The 16,447-nt window shown below is 41.8% G+C and overlaps 1 long non-coding RNA gene across 1 annotated transcript in view; it reads left to right on the forward strand.

Moving 5' to 3' along the window:
- Positions 1-778: 778 nt before the first annotated feature.
- Positions 779-16,447, forward strand: part of LOC145505120 (uncharacterized) — a 71,554-nt gene continuing 55,885 nt past the window's right edge. The window contains exons 1-2 of the long non-coding RNA XR_014052864.1: positions 779-1,440; positions 2,675-2,763. This is a non-coding gene — a long non-coding RNA (uncharacterized LOC145505120). The remainder of the gene's footprint in view (positions 1,441-2,674; positions 2,764-16,447) is intronic.

Genomic DNA, 16,447 nt, shown 5'->3' on the forward strand with positions numbered 1-16,447 from the left:
CACTTCTACGGGCTGTGCCTGTTATCCAGTGGCCTCATTCAGCACTGGTCCATTCGTTTATAACCCTCAGGGGCCTCCTTCTGCTAGACGTAGATGGGCTGTCTGTCCCTCATTCCCCAAACCCCGCTCCCAGGTGGGATGACTGATGAAGGCCCGGGTGGTGGGATTCTGCTACACGTGTAACTTTTCTTTGGTCCCAGGTTCATAGCATCCTGTGACCCTGCCTGCTCCCCGTCCTCAGTCACTCCGAGGAGAACCCCGTTTGAGGGGTGCAGGCAGCTGCTCCAGGGGGCATAGCTGCCAGCGCTTCCCTGAGCGATGGGGACACAGGATCAAGTGGAACCCCAGACCCAAGGCCTCGCTCCAAACGCCTTGCTGGATACAGGTACACCTCCCCTCCCCTCGGCAAGGATGGTTCAGTTTATGTTTCTCAAGTCGACCACATGTCTTCAATCTCTCTAATTTTACTAAGAAAAATAATTTCAAAATGTCTTAGCTATTAATTCATGAGCCCCCTGGTTTGATTCAGGTGATGAGGTTTAAACTGATTACTGTGCTGTGTGGCTCTGAGTCCTTCAAGTGCTGGCTAGCCATTCCTGGAGGATGGTTCTAGACTTCGCTGCAGAAGCTGACTGACTACTCCTGAGGTGTTCCCTGCAGCTCCCGCGAACCCCTGTTCACAAAGAACGCTTTAAGTACGGGAGTAGCCCGGAGGGGAAGGTCTGCAGGCGCCTCCCCGGGGCGGCCGGGCCACTCTGCGCACGCGCAGCCCTCTCTTGACGGTGCGGGGAGCTGCCAGGGCGCACACCGCCCGCTTCTTCTGCTGCCACCGCCCCCGGGGCGAGCCGAGGTGGTAATGGAGTCTTTGTCGAATACAAGTGAGAAATGAATTACGGCTCGAGTCCGCACTGTGCATGCGCACGTGCCTGTCAGAGGAGAGGCAACCCCACCCTGAACGAATGTGTGGCCGCTGGGGACTCCGCCGCGGTTCACATAAGTGATGGGCGCGCGGCGCCAGGCTCCCGGCATCCGGGCGGAGGGCGGAGGGCGGAGGGCGGGTCGGGGCGGCGAAGAGTGATGCGATCCTCCGCGCCCGCGCCAACGATGGCCCGCCTCCGCGTCCGCAGTCTGCACGTGGACGCCGGGCTGCTGGGGGCCGGGACTGCGCTTCGCAGAGCACAGCGATCCGCCGTGTGCCTCGGCGCCCACGGAGGTGCTGGTCACCCAAACCCCGTGGGACGGTGCAGCTGCCCTCGGCTTGAGCAACTTCAGTGCTGGGTTTTACCAAGACACACCAGCCTCGGGCTGCTGGTCTTTCTAGAAAGTTTTAACTGTGGAGAAGAAAGGAAACGTCTTAGCTTTGGAAGCTGGACCTGCCTCGAGGGCAAGGCAAACAGGTGGAGGGGACTGGATTTCTAAGAAGTAGAGAGGAGACTGGAGGTAAGAAAGGTTCAGAGACTGAGGGGAGATCAGTTTTACCTTCTCCACAGCCTCTCTCAGCCCCCTAGGCCCTGCCTCCTGAATTTCCTTTTTTGGACACCTGAAAACCTGAACTGACTTTACCGCTTTCCCCCGCCCCGTCTCCCCGCCTTTGCCAACTGTTTTCACCTGGTGGCTGTATCTGAGGCGGCAGGGGTAGGCAATAATTTCATCATCCCCGTCCTTCTCCACTTCACTCAACTGTGTGCTGAGTGGCTTCAGTCATGTCCGACTCTGTGATCCCATGGACTGTGTAGCTCGCTAGGCTCCTCTGTCCATGGGAGTCTCCAGGCAAAGATACTGGAGTGGGTTGCCATTTCCTCCTCCAGTGATCTTCCAGACCAAGGGATTGAACCTGTGGCTCTTATGTCTCCTGCACTGGCAGGAGGTGTTTTGTTTTTTTTTTAACCATTCGCGCCACCTGGGAAACCTACTTCACTCAGCATCATGTGCTTTTTTTTTAATAGACGAGTAACACCGTGCTGTAAAAGGCCAAAATGAGCGCCTTAAACGTGCTACGCCAGCCTGGAGAAGGGAGCTACTTGAACCCTCAGGCTTCTCGCACTTTGCATGAGGTCGCCTGGTTTGTCCGTGTCTCCTTCTGGCTGCGCCCCAGCAGATAATTGGGGACTTTTCGGTTCAGGAGTTGTTGGCAGGGAAGGAGGCTTCTCCTTGTCCCTGATGGAGCGTTTCAATGCACTCAGGCACGGACAGGCCGAGGGGCTTGCTTCACGATACACCTCCCTGTAGCCTCCTAAGCCATCTCAGGCTCCAGGCCGGTGGCAGACCCTCTTACCGGCCCCAGCTCATGATTTAAGCATGGTTCAACCTCTGCGTACTCCTGTGTGACCCACAGCAGTGAACAGACATCTTTTTTCGTATGTACACATATCCTATTGGTTCTGTTTCTCTGGAGAACCCTGACTAATACAGGCTGCCTCCTACCATGACTGTGGAACTCCTCTCTAATAAGAGCTCCCTTTGGGAGAGCTCAATAAGAAAAAATAAAAACCCTCATTAGGACTGTCCACAGGAGCAGTGACTGCGTGAACCCTAATTACTGCACCCAAATTATTCTTTTCTGGTTGCAAAGGAAGGAATCTCTAAGGTCCTTATTAAAACGTAGGACACTTCTAAAGAATGGTAAATTGAGAAGGCTTGAGTCTTTTTTTTTTTTTTTTTTTTGCATTGACAGGAACATATAAGGTCCTAAGGGCTTCTGAACCCCAACCAAGTCAGCCCAGCATGGCTTCAGCCAACTTGCCCCATGGAAGGGAAGAAGTGGTAAGTAGTAACTCATGTTTATAGAACACTTTATACTGTACTAAATGCTTTCATATTTGTTAATGTCTTTGATCTTCATCACCACCTCCTTTGAGGTTAAGTATTAGCTCACATCTTTGGACAAGGGCAAGTCAGAAAGTGAGAGGGAAGGTAGGAAAAGCATTTGAAAAGAACAGGAAGGAGGACCTGGTTGTTGGTTCATTCATGCGCTCATTGCACAAATATTTATTGGTTACCACAGTGTGTCAGCTGAGGAGACAACAGTTAATGAGGGCAGTCATGGTCTTAAGTCCTTACTGAGCTTAGAGTCTAGCAAACATTTCTTCACTACCTGCCCCTGGCAAAGCACATTGGTGAAGTCCAAGTGTGCCTCAGCCTAGCTTAATGGAAGGTTTTCCAGGTCTGAAAGGTACCCTTCAGTGAACTTCCTTGTCCCCTCTAGCATACCTCTGCCACAGTGATGGTCACTCTTCTGTTGTGGTTACCTTTTTTATTATCTTTCTCCCCAAGAGCAGGTCCATTCTCTGCCCAGCCCCGCATAGTGTCTATCTCACAGTTCCTAAGGCATGTTTATCCACTGATGACCTATTGTGAGCCATGCTTGGCAGCAGTAACTGAGGCTGCAGGAAAGGAAGAAACCCAGGTCCTTTCCTCCAGAGATTTGGAGTCTAGTGAGGAGAATGGCAAATAGAGAAGCAATTATGTTGCTGTGATAAGTTTTGAGGTGAATGAATAGATGCTTAAGCAGCACAGAGGTCTCCTTGACATGGTCAGAAAGAATGAGCAGAAAGTTTCCAGGAGCATGGGGGGGGAGGAAGGCAGAAGGGCGTTTGGCACAGAGTGAGTAACGTGAGCACAGGGGCACGAGGGAACAGACTGCTAGGAGCTGGGCTTGGCTGCAGGGTAGGAGGCTTCTGGTCAGTTGGAGGAAGGTAGGGCTGGACGCCCTGTCAAAGGCCACAGGCTGACAAGCACAGGAACAAATGGTAGGCGGGTGCACTTGGCACTGGTGGACAGTACTGAATCATTTTTGCCCTTTAACTCTCATGGTAGAAAAAAATGTCCCTCAGATATAAAATCACAAAATGTGTTGGAAGCAAACTCAGAAGTTCTTTAGCCCAGTTGTCACTGGATGCAGAGGTAATTTACCCAAAGTCACAGAGCTTATGGTAGAGACAGGACACAAGAAATTGCCTGGTCTTTTCCACTAACATCCCACATCCTCAGGCAACACCTACAAGAATCTTTGTATCATTTACAGAAAACTCTCAGGAACTTTCTGGTGTGTCAACAACTTAGTCGGAAATAATTCAGGAAAAAACAACTTTTTTTTGTCCTGTACTTGCAAGTCTTCTGGAATTTTGAGATTGTTTTTTCTTAAAAAATCCCAACAGAATGGTTAACATATTAGTTTGCTAGGGCTGCAATAACAAAATACCACAGGCTTAAACAACTTACCCTCCTGGAGGCTGAAAGACCAGTATTGAAGTGCTGGCAGGGTAGGTTTTCTATGAAGGCCTCTCTGCTTGGCTTGCCGATGGCCACCCTCTTGCTGTTTCCTCACATGGTCTTTTCTCCATGCACACACCCCTCTGGTATTTCTTTGTATGTTCAAATTTCCTCTTCTTTTAAGGACAACAGTCAGATTGGATTAGGACCCATCCCTAATAGCCTCATTTTAACTCAATCACCTCTGTAAAAGCCCTGTGTCCAAATGCAGTTATATTTTGAGGTACTTGGGGTTAGGATTTCAACATACAAGCTTGGAAAAAGGAGACAGAGTTCATCCCATAATAGTTAATTTCTTCGCTTTCCTAACTCCTCTCTCACACGGGCTCGCTCGGGCTCACTCACTCTCTCTTGAGTCTGTACCCTCCATTTTCTGGGAATTGGCAATGAATCTCTAGAAGGCTCATCCTATGTCTTCAGCACCCAGGAGATGAGTACTTAGTGACTGAAAATCACACATCATTGTTTTGTCTGTTCTATGTCTTCACTACTGGGCAGTGAGCTCCGATGGGCTCTGCAGTGACTGTTTCCCAGTACCCAGAACAGAGCCTTGCACAAAATAGACATATTTTCAGTGGTTAAATGCATTCAATAGTCACATATTACATAGCAGTTAATTTGAAGTTTTTTAAGAAAAGCAGAACAGCAAAAAACTGAATAACATTTATTCTTTTAGATTAGTTAGAAATGTATATTCTAAAAAAAAAAAAAAAAAACAAAAAAAAGAAATGTATATTCTATACATAAGAAATATGAACCAATAGAATGAAGTCCCAGAGTATAGTTTTTACGGGAGCTTGCAATATGATAAGTCCATGTTCCCTGAAGAATCATAAAAATTCACTGATCATCCAATATTTAATGTATGAGAAAACTACCTAAATCATGGGGGAATGTTGCTTGATGGGGCACAATCAACTTGTTTATCTCTTATATTTGTTTCATATTTGTGATTGTAAATGCATGTGCAACCAGGTGAAATCAGTGTTAATATCTGGTTTCTATAGGAGGTTCTTAAAAGGTAGGAAGCCTGTCTTACTAGGATCTTGCAAAACTCAGCACATTGCTGTGTGCAGAGGATTCACATCATGAAATACCTCAGAAAGTAGTCTGTGGATGATGCTTGTTATTTTTACAGATTTTACTTAGTAACCCAGTCAGACTTTCTCATCCTCTGCTATTCTAATGACACTGGTTTATCAAATGTAAGGAGTAAAACGCCTACAGTAGAACTAAAACAATCAGAGAAGTTAATGAGAGAGAGGAGAGGAGGGGAAAAGAATAGGAAAGGTGAGTAATTCCTGTTCTCTCATAGTGGGTCATGTTTCTTAACTCAGCTACGAGGAAATCACAATTCATGCAAAAATAATTCTGTCTTTATTATTCCATGTCTATGGTGATTTGAGCCCTCCTTTTCTGAAGGGAAAAGAAAGGCATGTGTCTTACCAATACATTCCTCTTGTTCCCACTGAAATGTTGCATTAGTGACCGCATTTGATCGCAATATAACCTGGCCCAGACCCCCTGCTGGGCTCTTACAGACCATTGTTAATGCAGACTCCTTCAGGGGCTGTAATTTGGGATTCAATTTGCCATAAAATTGTCCTGAGTGTCACCTTGGTAATCGAAGATCATGTGACCCGTGAAACACATTGAACTGAAAGATGGCACCTCTTGAAAATTAATGTCAAATTGTCTCCAGTAGTAAAAAGGCCTTAGCCATTTTATGTGACATGAATGTCGCTATATCTCAGAGCTGGTAAGGGGTTAAGAGGAGGATGCTCCACCCACGTCCCTTGAGCTGGGCCTTCAGGGTCTCAGAGCAGAGCCTTCACCAATAAATACCTCAAGGCTCAGCACACAGACTGGTCAACCCAGCAGCCCCTCTGGGTTTGATGGTCCTTATCTTCTTTTTAACCAAAAATCTGCATGTGGTTTAGTAAAGGGTTTTTATTCTGATTGTACATATAAAGGCAGTTTACATGTAAAGTCTGGCAAACAAAAGTCATAAATAGATGTTGGATATTGTCAGAAGCTTTTTCTGCATCTGCTGAGATGTTCATATGGTTTTTATCTTGTTTGTTTATATGGTACATCTCATTGATTGATTTGTGAAGAATCCTTGCATCCCTGGGATAAATCCCACTTGATCATGGAGTTCAGTTCAGTTGCTCAGTCATGTCCGACTCTTTGCGACCTCATGGACTGCAGCAGGCCAGGCTTCCCTGTCCATCATCAACTGCCGGAGCTTGCTCAAACTCATGTCCATCGAGTCGGTGATGCCATCTAACCCTGTCATCCTCTGTCATCCCCTTATCTGCCTGCCTTCAGTCTTTCCCAGAATCAGGGTCTTTTCCAATGAGTCAGTTCTTCCTATCAAGTGGCCAGAATATTGGAGTTTCAGCTTCAGCATCGGTCCTTCCAGTCAACATTCAGGACTGATTTCCTTTAGAATTGACTGGTTGGATCTCCTTGCAGTCCAAGGGACTCTCAAGAGTCTTCTCCAACACCACAGTTCAAAAGCATCAATTCTCCGGTGCTCAGCTTTCTTTATAGTCCAACTCTTACATCCATACATGACTACTGGAAAAACCATAGCTTTGACTAGAGGGGCCTTTGTTGGCAACTTAATGTCTCTGCTTTTTAATATGCTGTCTAGGTTGGTCATAGCTTTTCTTTCAAGGAGCAAGCAACTTTTAATTTCATGACTGCAGTCACCATCTGCAGTGATTTTGGAGCCCCCCAAAAATAAAGTCTGTCACAGTTTCCATTGTTTCCCTATCTGTTTGCCATGAAGTGATGGGACCAGATGCCATGATCTTAGTTTTCTAAGTTTTCTAATGTTGAGTAAAACTCAAAAATAAAAAGCCAACTTTTTCACTCTCCTCTTTCACTTTCATCAAGAGGCTCTTTAGTTCTTCTTTGCTGTCTGCCACGAGGGTGGTGTCATCTGCATATCTGAGGTTATTGATATTTCTCCTGTCAATCTTGATTCCAGCTTGTGCTTCATCCAGCCCTGCATTTCTCATGATGTACTCTGCATATAAGTTAAATAAGCAGGGTGACAATATACAGCCTTGACGTACTCCTTTTCCTATTTGGAACCAGTCTGTTGTTCTATGTCCAGTTCTAACTGTTGCTTCTTGACCTGCATACAGATTTCTCAGGAGGCGGGTCAGGTGGTCTGGTATTCCCATCTCTTTAGGAATTTTCCATAGTTTGTTGTGATTCACACAGTCAACGGCTTTGATATATAGTCAGTAAAGCAGAAGTAGATGTTTTTCTGGAACTCTCTTGCTTTTTTGATCAGCCAACGGATGTTGGCAATTTGATCTTGGGTTCCTCTGGCCTTTCTAAATCCAGCTTGAACATCTGGAAGTTCACAGTTCACATAATATTGAAGCCTGGCTTGGAGAATTTTGAGCATTACTTTGCTAGCATGTGAGATGAATGCAATTGTGCAGTAGTTTGAACATTCTTTGGCATTGCCTTTCTTTGGGATTGGAATAAAAGCTGATCTTTTCCAGTCTTGCAGCCACTGCTGAGTTTTCCAAATTTGCTGACATATTGAGTGCAGCACTTTCACAGCATCATCTTTTAGGATTTGAAATAGCTCAGCTGGAATTCCATCACTTCCACTAGCTTGTACATAGTGATGCTTCCTAAAGCCCACTTAAAATTCCAGGATGTCTGGCTCTAGGTGAGTGATCACACCATTGTGGTTTTCTGAGTCCTGAAGTTCTTTTTTGTACTGTTCTTCTGTGTATTCTTGCCACCTCTTCTTAATATCTTCTGCTTCTGTTCATGAATCATGGATCATGGTATATGATCCTTTTATTGTGTTGTTGGGTTTTGTTTGCTAGTATTTGCTTGATGATTTTTGCATCTGCGTTCATCAGTGATATTGGCCTGTAATTTTCTTTCTTTGTGATATCTTTGGTCTTGGTATCGGGGTGATAGTGGCCTCATAGAATGAGCTTGGGAGTATTTCTTCCTCTGCAATTTTTTGGAAGAGTTTGAGAAGGATGGGTGTTAGCTCTTTTCAAAATGCTTGACAGAATTCACCTATGAAGCCAACTGGACTTTTGTTGGGAGATTTTTTTCTTTTTTAATATTTATTTATTTTTAATTGATGATTGCTTTACAATAGTGGTTTGATTTCTGTCATACATCAACATGAATTAAATATAGGTGTCCGTATGTCCCCTCCCTCTTGAGTCTCCCTTCTACCTGCTGCCCATTCCCACACGTCTAGGTTATTACAGAGCCCCAGTTTGAGTTCCCTGAGTCATACAGCAAATTCCCATTGGCTATCTATTAACCTATGTTAGTGTATATCCTTCCATGCTACTCTCTCCTTTCATCTCACCCTCTCGCTCCTCTCCCCATCCTTGTCCATAAATCTGTTCTCTATATCTGTGTTTCCATTGCTGCTCTGTGAATAGGTTCATCAGGTTCATCTTTCTAGATTCCATTTACATGCGTTAACATATGATATTTGTTTCTCTGTTTATAACTGACTTCACTCTATTATATAGGTTCATCCACCTCATTAGAACTGACTCAAGTGTGTTCCTTTTTATGGCTGACAAGTATCCCATTGTATATATGTACCACAGCTTCTTTATCCATTCATCTGTTGATGGACATCTAAGTGCTGCAATGAACATTGGGGTGTATGTGTGTTTCTCAGTTTTGGTTTCTTCAGGGTATATGCCTAGAAGTGATATTGCTGGGTCGTATGGTGGTTTTATTCCTGTTTTTTTAAGGAATCTCCATACTCTCTTTCACAGTGGCTGTATCAATTTACATTCCCACCAGCAGTGCAAGCTGCTACTGCTGCTAAGTTGCTTTAGTCATGTCCGACTCTGTGCGACCCCATAGACAGCAGCCCACCAGGCTCCCTCGTCCCTGGAATTCTCTAGGCAAGAACACTGGAGTGGGTTGCCATTTCCTTCTCCAATGCATGAAAGTGAAAAGTGAAAGTGAAGTTGCTCAGTCATGTCCGACTCTTAGCGACCCCATGGACTGTAGCCTACCAGGCTCCTCTGTCCATGGGATTTTCCAGGCGAGAGTACTGGAGTGGGGTGCCATTGCAAGAGGATTCTCTTTTCTCCACACCCTCTCCAGCACTTGTTGTTTGTGGATTTCTTTGATGATGGCCATTCTGGCTGGTGTGAGGTGATACCTCATTGTAGTTTTGATATGCATTTCTCTAACAATGAGTGATATTGAGCATCTCTTCATGTGTTTCTTAGCCATCTGTATGTCTTCTTTGAAGAAATGTCTGTTTAGGTCTTGGGTCCACTTTTTGATTGGATTGTTTGTTTTTCTGGTATTGAGTTGTTTAAGCTGCTTGTATATTTTGGAAATTAATCCTTTGTCCATTGTTTCAGTCGTTATTATTTTCTCCCATTCTGAGGGTTGTATTTTCACCTTGTTTTTTAGTTTCTTTTGCTTTGCAAAAGCTTTTAATTTTAATTAGGCCCCACTTATTTATTTTTGTTTCCATTATTCTAGGATGTAGGTCATAAAGGATCTTGCTATGATTTATGTCATACAATGTTCAGAATGTTTTCTTCTAAGAGGTTTATAGCTGCTGGTCTTACATTTAAGTCTTTAATCTATTTCAAGTTTATCTTTGTGTATGGTGTTAGGAGGTGTTCTAATTTCATTCTTTTACATGTAATTGTCCAGTTTTTCCAGCAGCACTTATTAAAAAGATTACCTTGTTCCCATTGTATATTCTGGTTTCCTTTGTCAAAGATAAGGTGCCCATATGAATGTGGGCTTTCTGTCTTGTTCCATTGGTCCATATTTCTTTTTTTTGTTCCAGTACCATTCTGTCTTGATGACTGTAGCTTTGTTGTATAGGCTGAAATCCAGTAAGTTGATTCCTCCAGCTCCATTCTTTTCTCAAGATTGCTTTGGTTATTTGGCATCTTTTGTGTTTGCATACTAATTGTGAAGTTTTTTGTTCTAGTTGTGCGAAAAATGCCATTGTAATTTGATAGGGATTGCAGCAAATCTGTAGATTGCTTTTGGTAGTACAGTCATGTTCACAATATTGATTCTTCCAGCCCAGGAACATGGAATAGTCTTCCATCTGCTTATGTCTTCTTTGATTTCTTACATCAGTGTCTTATAGTTTTCTGAATACAGCTCTTTTGTCTCCTTAGGTAGGTTTATTCCTAGGTCTTTTATGCTTTTTGTTGCAATGGTAAATGGGATTGATTCCTTAATTTCTCTTTCTGAGTTTTCATTGTTAGTGTATAGGGATGCAGGTGATTTCTATGTATTGATTTTGTAATTCACTGGTTAGTTCTAGTAATTTTCTGGTAGTATCTTTCTATGTACAATATCATGTCATCTGCAAAGAGTGAGAGTTTTACTTCTTCCTTTCCAATCTGGATTCCTTTTATTTCTTTCTCTTCTCTGATTGCTATAGCTAGGACTTTGAAAACTATGTTGAATAATAGTGGCAAACTATGTTGAATAATAGTGGCAAGAGTGGGCACCCTTGTCTTGTTCCTGACTGTAGAGGAAATGCTTTGTTTCTCACCATTGAAAATAATGTTTGCCGTGGGTTTGTTGTATGTGACCTTTATTATGTTAAGATAGGTTCCTTCTATGCCCATTTTTCAAAGTGTTTTTATCATAAATGGGTGCTGAATTTTGTTCAAAGTTTTTTCTGCATGTGTTGAAATTATCCTACGGTTTTATCTTTCAATTTGTTAATACGGGGTATCACATTGATTGATTTGCATATATTGAAGAATGCTTTGCATCCCTGTGATAAACCTGACTTGATCATGGTGTATGATCTTTTTAATGTCTTGTTGAATTCTGTTTGCTAGAATTTCGTTGAGGATTTTTGCATCTATGTCCATCAGTGATACTGGCCTATAATTTTCTTTTTATGATATCTTTGTCTGGTTTTAGTATCAGGTTGATTATGGCCTCATAGAATGAGTTTGGAAGTGTTCCTTCCTCTGCAATTTTTTGGAAGAGTTTCAGAAGGATAGGCATTAACTCTTCTGTATGTGTTTGATAGAATTCACCTGTAAAGCCATCTGGCCCTGGGCTTTTGTCTTTTTTTCTTGGGAGATTTTTTATCACAGTTTCAATTTCATTGCTTGTAATTGCCTGTTCATAATTTCTATTTCTTCCTGGTTCAGTCTTGGAAGGTTGAACTTTCCTACGAATCTGTCCATTTCCTCTAGGAGGTATATTTTATTAGTGTATAGTTGCTCATAATAGTCTCTTAATGAGCATTTGTGTTTCTGCATTGTCTATTGTAACGTCTCCTTTTTCATTCTTAATTTTGTTGATTTTTTCCCCCATTTTTCTTTATGAGTCTGGCTAATGGTTTGTCAGTTTTGTTTATCTTATCAAAGAACCAGCTTTTAGTTTTATTAATCTTTACTGTTGTTTCCTTCATTTCTTTTTCAGTTATGCTCTGATCTTTATGATTTCTTTCCTTCTACTAACTTTGGGGGTTTTTCTGTTCTTTTTCCGGCTGCTTTAGGTGTAGAGTTAGGTTGTCTCTTCAGTATTTTTTTTGTTTCTTGAGGTAAGATTGTATTGCTATAAACTCCCCTCTTAGAACTGCTTTTGCTGCATCCCATAGGTTTTGGGTCATTGTGTTTTATTTGTCATTTGTTTCTAGCAATCTTTTGAGTTCCATTATTTCTTCAGTAACCTTTTTGTTACTTAGAAGTGTATTGTTTAATCTCCATGTGTTTGTGTTCTTTCAGTTTTTTTTCCTGTAATTGATATCTAGTCTCATAGCATTATGGTCAAAGAAAATGCTTGATACAATTACAATTTTCTTAAATTTACTGAGGCTTGATTTGTGACCCAAGATATGGTCTATCCTGGAGAATGTTCCATATGCACTTGAGAAGAAAGTGTATTCTGCATTTGGATGGAAGTCCTGAAGATATCAGCTAGATCCATTTGGTCTAATGTTTCATTTAACATTTGTATTTCCTTATTGATTTTCTGTTTTGATGATGTGTCCATTGGTGTAAGTGGGGTGTTAAAGTCCCCTACTATTATTGTGTTACTGTCAGTTTCCCCTTTTATGTCTGTCTGTGTTTGCCTTATGTACTGAGGTGCTCCTGTGTTGGGTGCATAAATATTTACAATTATTATGTCGTCTTGGTTGATCCCTCAATCATTATGTAGTATCCTCCTTTATCTCTTATAATATTCTTAGTATATTTTGTCTGAAATGAGAATCGCCACTCTGGCTTTCATTTGATTTCCATTTGCATGAAATATCTTTTTCTGTCCTTTTACTTTCAGTTTGTATGTATCTGTAGGTCTGAAGTGGCTCTCTTGTAGACAGCATATATATGGGTTTTGTTTTTTTATCGATTCAGCCAGTATGTATTTTGATTGAAGTGTTTAATCCATTTACATTTAAAGTAATTATTGATATATATGTTCCTATTGGCATGTTCTTAATTGTTTTGGGTTTGTTTTTGTAGTCTTTCCTGTCTCTTATGTTTAATGCCTATATAAGTACCTTTAGTATTTGTTATAAAGCTAGTTTGTTGGGTGCTAAATTCTCTTAACTTTTGCTTATCTGTAAAGCTTTTGATTTCTCCATCAATTTTGAATGAGATCCTTGCTGAGTAGAGTAATCTTGGTTGTAGATTTTTTTTTCCAGTACTTTAAATATATCCTGCCATTTCCTTCTGGTCTGCAGAGTTTCTGCTGAAAGATCAGCTGTTAATTGTATGGAGTTTTCTCTTGTATGTTACTTGTTGCTTTTCCTATGCTGCTTTTAATATTCTTTCTTTGTGTTTAAACTCTGTTAGCTTATTTAGTATGTGTCTCAACATGTTTCTCCTTGGGTTTATCCTGTATGGGACTCTTTTCACTTCTTGGACTTGATTGACTATTTCCTTTCCCCTCTTGGGGAAGTTTTCTAATATAATCACTTCAAAATTTTTCTCAGTGCCTTTGTTTGTCTCTTCTTCCTCTGGGACCCCTATAACTTGAGGGTGTGTTTAAAATTATCCCAGAGGTCTCTGAGGGTATCCTCAATTCTTTCCATTCTTTTTCCTTTGTTCTGCTCTTCAGCAGTTATATCCACCATTCTATCTTCCGTCTCACTTATCCATTGTTCTGCCTTAGTTATTCTGCTGTTAGTTACTTCTATTTTTAGTTTCAGCGATTGTGTTATTCATCTGTTTTTTACTTCTTCTATGTCCTTGATAATTAATTGCTTCTTGTATTTTCTCCGTTCTGTTTTTGAGGGTTTGGAACATCTTTACTATCACTATTCTGAATTCTTTTTTCAGGTAGCTTGCCTATTTCCTCTTTGTTTATTTGGTCTTGTGCGTTTCTACCTTGTTCTGTCATTTGTGCTGTATTTCTCTGTCTTCTCTCCCCCCCCCACCCCCAATTTACTCCGTTTGAGGTCTCCTCTGCCAAGGCTTTAGGGTCATATTCCTTCTTCCTTTTAGTTTTTGCCCTTCGTGGGAAAGGTTGGTTCAGTTGTCTGTGTTGACTTCTTGTTGAATGTGACTTGTGTTTGCATTCTACTGGGAGCAGGTGAGTTTTTTTTTTTTTTTTTTTTCTCTTTTTCCTCTGATGGGCAGGGCTGTGTGAGGCAGTGTTTGGAGTGTCTTTGGGAATCCTGTTGCTGATGATTGTTTTTGTGTTTTTTTCTTGCTTCTTGTTTGGGTAAAGTGTCCTGCACTGGATGCCGTCAGCAGCTGGGTGTTACCAGACTTTGTGCACAAGTGTAGGCCTTCCTGAAAGTTCTCAGTAATTAACGCCACTGGGGTTTGGAGTTCTCTGGCTGTCTGAGATCCTGGACTCAATGCTCCCATTCCAGTGGTTCAGGCCCAGTCCTTGGATGGAGTACCGAGACTCCATAAGTTGTTTGTTATGGGATTAAAGGGGATTAAAACAAATACACCAAGACAAAAAGCAAAACATAACATGAAATAAAAGATGAACCCAGATAAATAGAAAATACAGGATCAGGCAGGTACTTAGAATAACAATGGGACACATACACACTCCTACACACAAATATAACCAAAGTATTCCAAAGAAAAGAAAGTACAAGAGACTGACTCGGTGAGCAAAGGAAACCAAAAATGATATTGACCAATTAAAAACAGAGCTAACTTAGCACTCAGACCAGAAAACTGAGCCAGAGCGGAGTGCCAACTGGGGAATATAGCAAAGAAAACATAACAAATTAATGTACATGGTGAAAAAAGAGAGTGAAGAGAAAAAAAAGGGAGAGAAGAGAGAAGAGGAAGGGGGTGAAGGAAAGGATTAAAAGAAAAAATAGAAAAACAAAGATAAATAGACATATGTGAAAAGGATTTATATATATTAAGGAAGAGCTACAGCAGGAAAAGAACAATTAAAAAACAGAACAAAAACAAAATAAAATTACAAAAAAGGAAGAAAAAAATCTTAAAAAAAGGAAAAATCCACAACTCCACAAAAAGCCAACGTAAAGGTCGACGTATGTCGGGGGAATCCAAAGTGTGATTTAAAAGAAAGAAAAAAGTTCTCAAGGTGCTTGTTCCTCTTAGTTGTGGAGTTTGCCCCCAGCAGACGGGGTTGGACTAGTGTCCTGTGATGGCCTCCTGGTTGGGGGGACTTGTGCCTGTGTTCTGTTCGATGGAGCCGGATGTCATCTCTCTGAAAGGCAGCACGGTCTCCAGTAGTAGGTTTTGGGGTGTCTATGGGTTCAGTATAGCCTTGGGCAGTCCTCAGCTTTGGCAGTGGCTTAGGCACTACCTCTGGCTTAGGCGGTGATATTTCCACAGCTGCATCAAAGTAGCCCTCTTAGCACATCCTCACTGCTGCCAGCCCCCTGCTTCTCCCTGGGATCTTTGCTGTAGCTTCTGCCCCCAGTCCCACCCTGTGCTGCAGGCCAAAGCTTGCTAGGCAGAGGCTCGTGTGGCACTTTTCTCTGTTCCCTGACCCCACCCTCTGCTCGGCTGAGGTTTGTGTGCGCGTCTCTCAGCACCCTGGGCCGCCATCTGTTGGGAGATTTTTAATTACAGTTTCATTACTTGTGATAGGCCTATCCATGTTTTCTATTTATTCCTGGATCAGTGTTGGAAGGTGTTTCCTTCAGTGAAAGAAAGTGTACCTTTCTAAGAATTTGTCCATTTCTTCCAGGTTGTCTGTTTTATTGGCATGTAGTTGCTTATAGTAGTCTCTTATGACCCTTTGTATTTCTGCAGTGTCAGTTGGAATTTCTCATTTTTCATTTCTTATTTTATTGATTGGAATCCGCTCCCTTTTTTTTCTTAATGAGTCTGGCTAAAGATTTATCAGTTTTACCAGTTATCAATTTTACCAGAAAACTGCTGGTATTAATCCGTTAATTTGGTAATGTTCCAGGATATAAAAATTAATGCATAGAAATCTCTTGCATTCTTATACACTGACAGTGAAGGATCAAAAAGAGAAATTAAGGAAACAATCCAATTTACCATTGCAACAAAAATAGCAAAATACCTAGGAATAAAGCTACCTAGTGAGGCAAAAAACCTTTATTCAGAAAATTATACTGATGAAAGAAATCAAAGATGACACAAATGGAGAGAGATATGATGTTCTTGAATTGGAAGAATCAATATTGTGAAAGTGACTATACTACCAAAAGCAGTCTACAGATTCAGTGCAATCCCTATCCCAGTGGCATTTTTCACATAGTTAGAACAAAAGTTTTATAATTTGCATGGAAACACAAAACACCTCCAATAGTCAAGGCAATTTTGAGAAAGAAAAACAGAGCTGGAGAAATCAGGCTCCCTGACTTCAGACTATAGTACAAAGCTATTCGTTAAGACAGCATGGTACAGGCACAAAAACAGAAATATAGATCAGTGGAAAAGGGTAGAAAGCTCAGAGGTAAACCCATGCACCTGTGGTCATCTAATCTATGACAAAAGAGGCAATGGAGAAAAGACAGTATCTTCAATAAATGATGCTGGGAAAACTGAGTAGCTACAGGTAAAAGAACAAAATTTAAACACTCCCTAACACCATTCACAAAAATAAACTCAAAATGGATTAAAGACCTAAATGTAAGGCCGGACACTGTAAAACTCCTTGAGAAGAACATAGGCAGAACACTCTTTGACATAAATGGCAGCAAAATCTATTTTGGTCCACCTCCTAG

This window comes from Giraffa tippelskirchi, chromosome 5 (assembly GCF_054371585.1).
Source record: "Giraffa tippelskirchi isolate mGirTip1 chromosome 5, T2T-mGirTip1v1.2.pri, whole genome shotgun sequence".
Taxonomy (NCBI): Eukaryota; Metazoa; Chordata; class Mammalia; order Artiodactyla; family Giraffidae; genus Giraffa; species Giraffa tippelskirchi.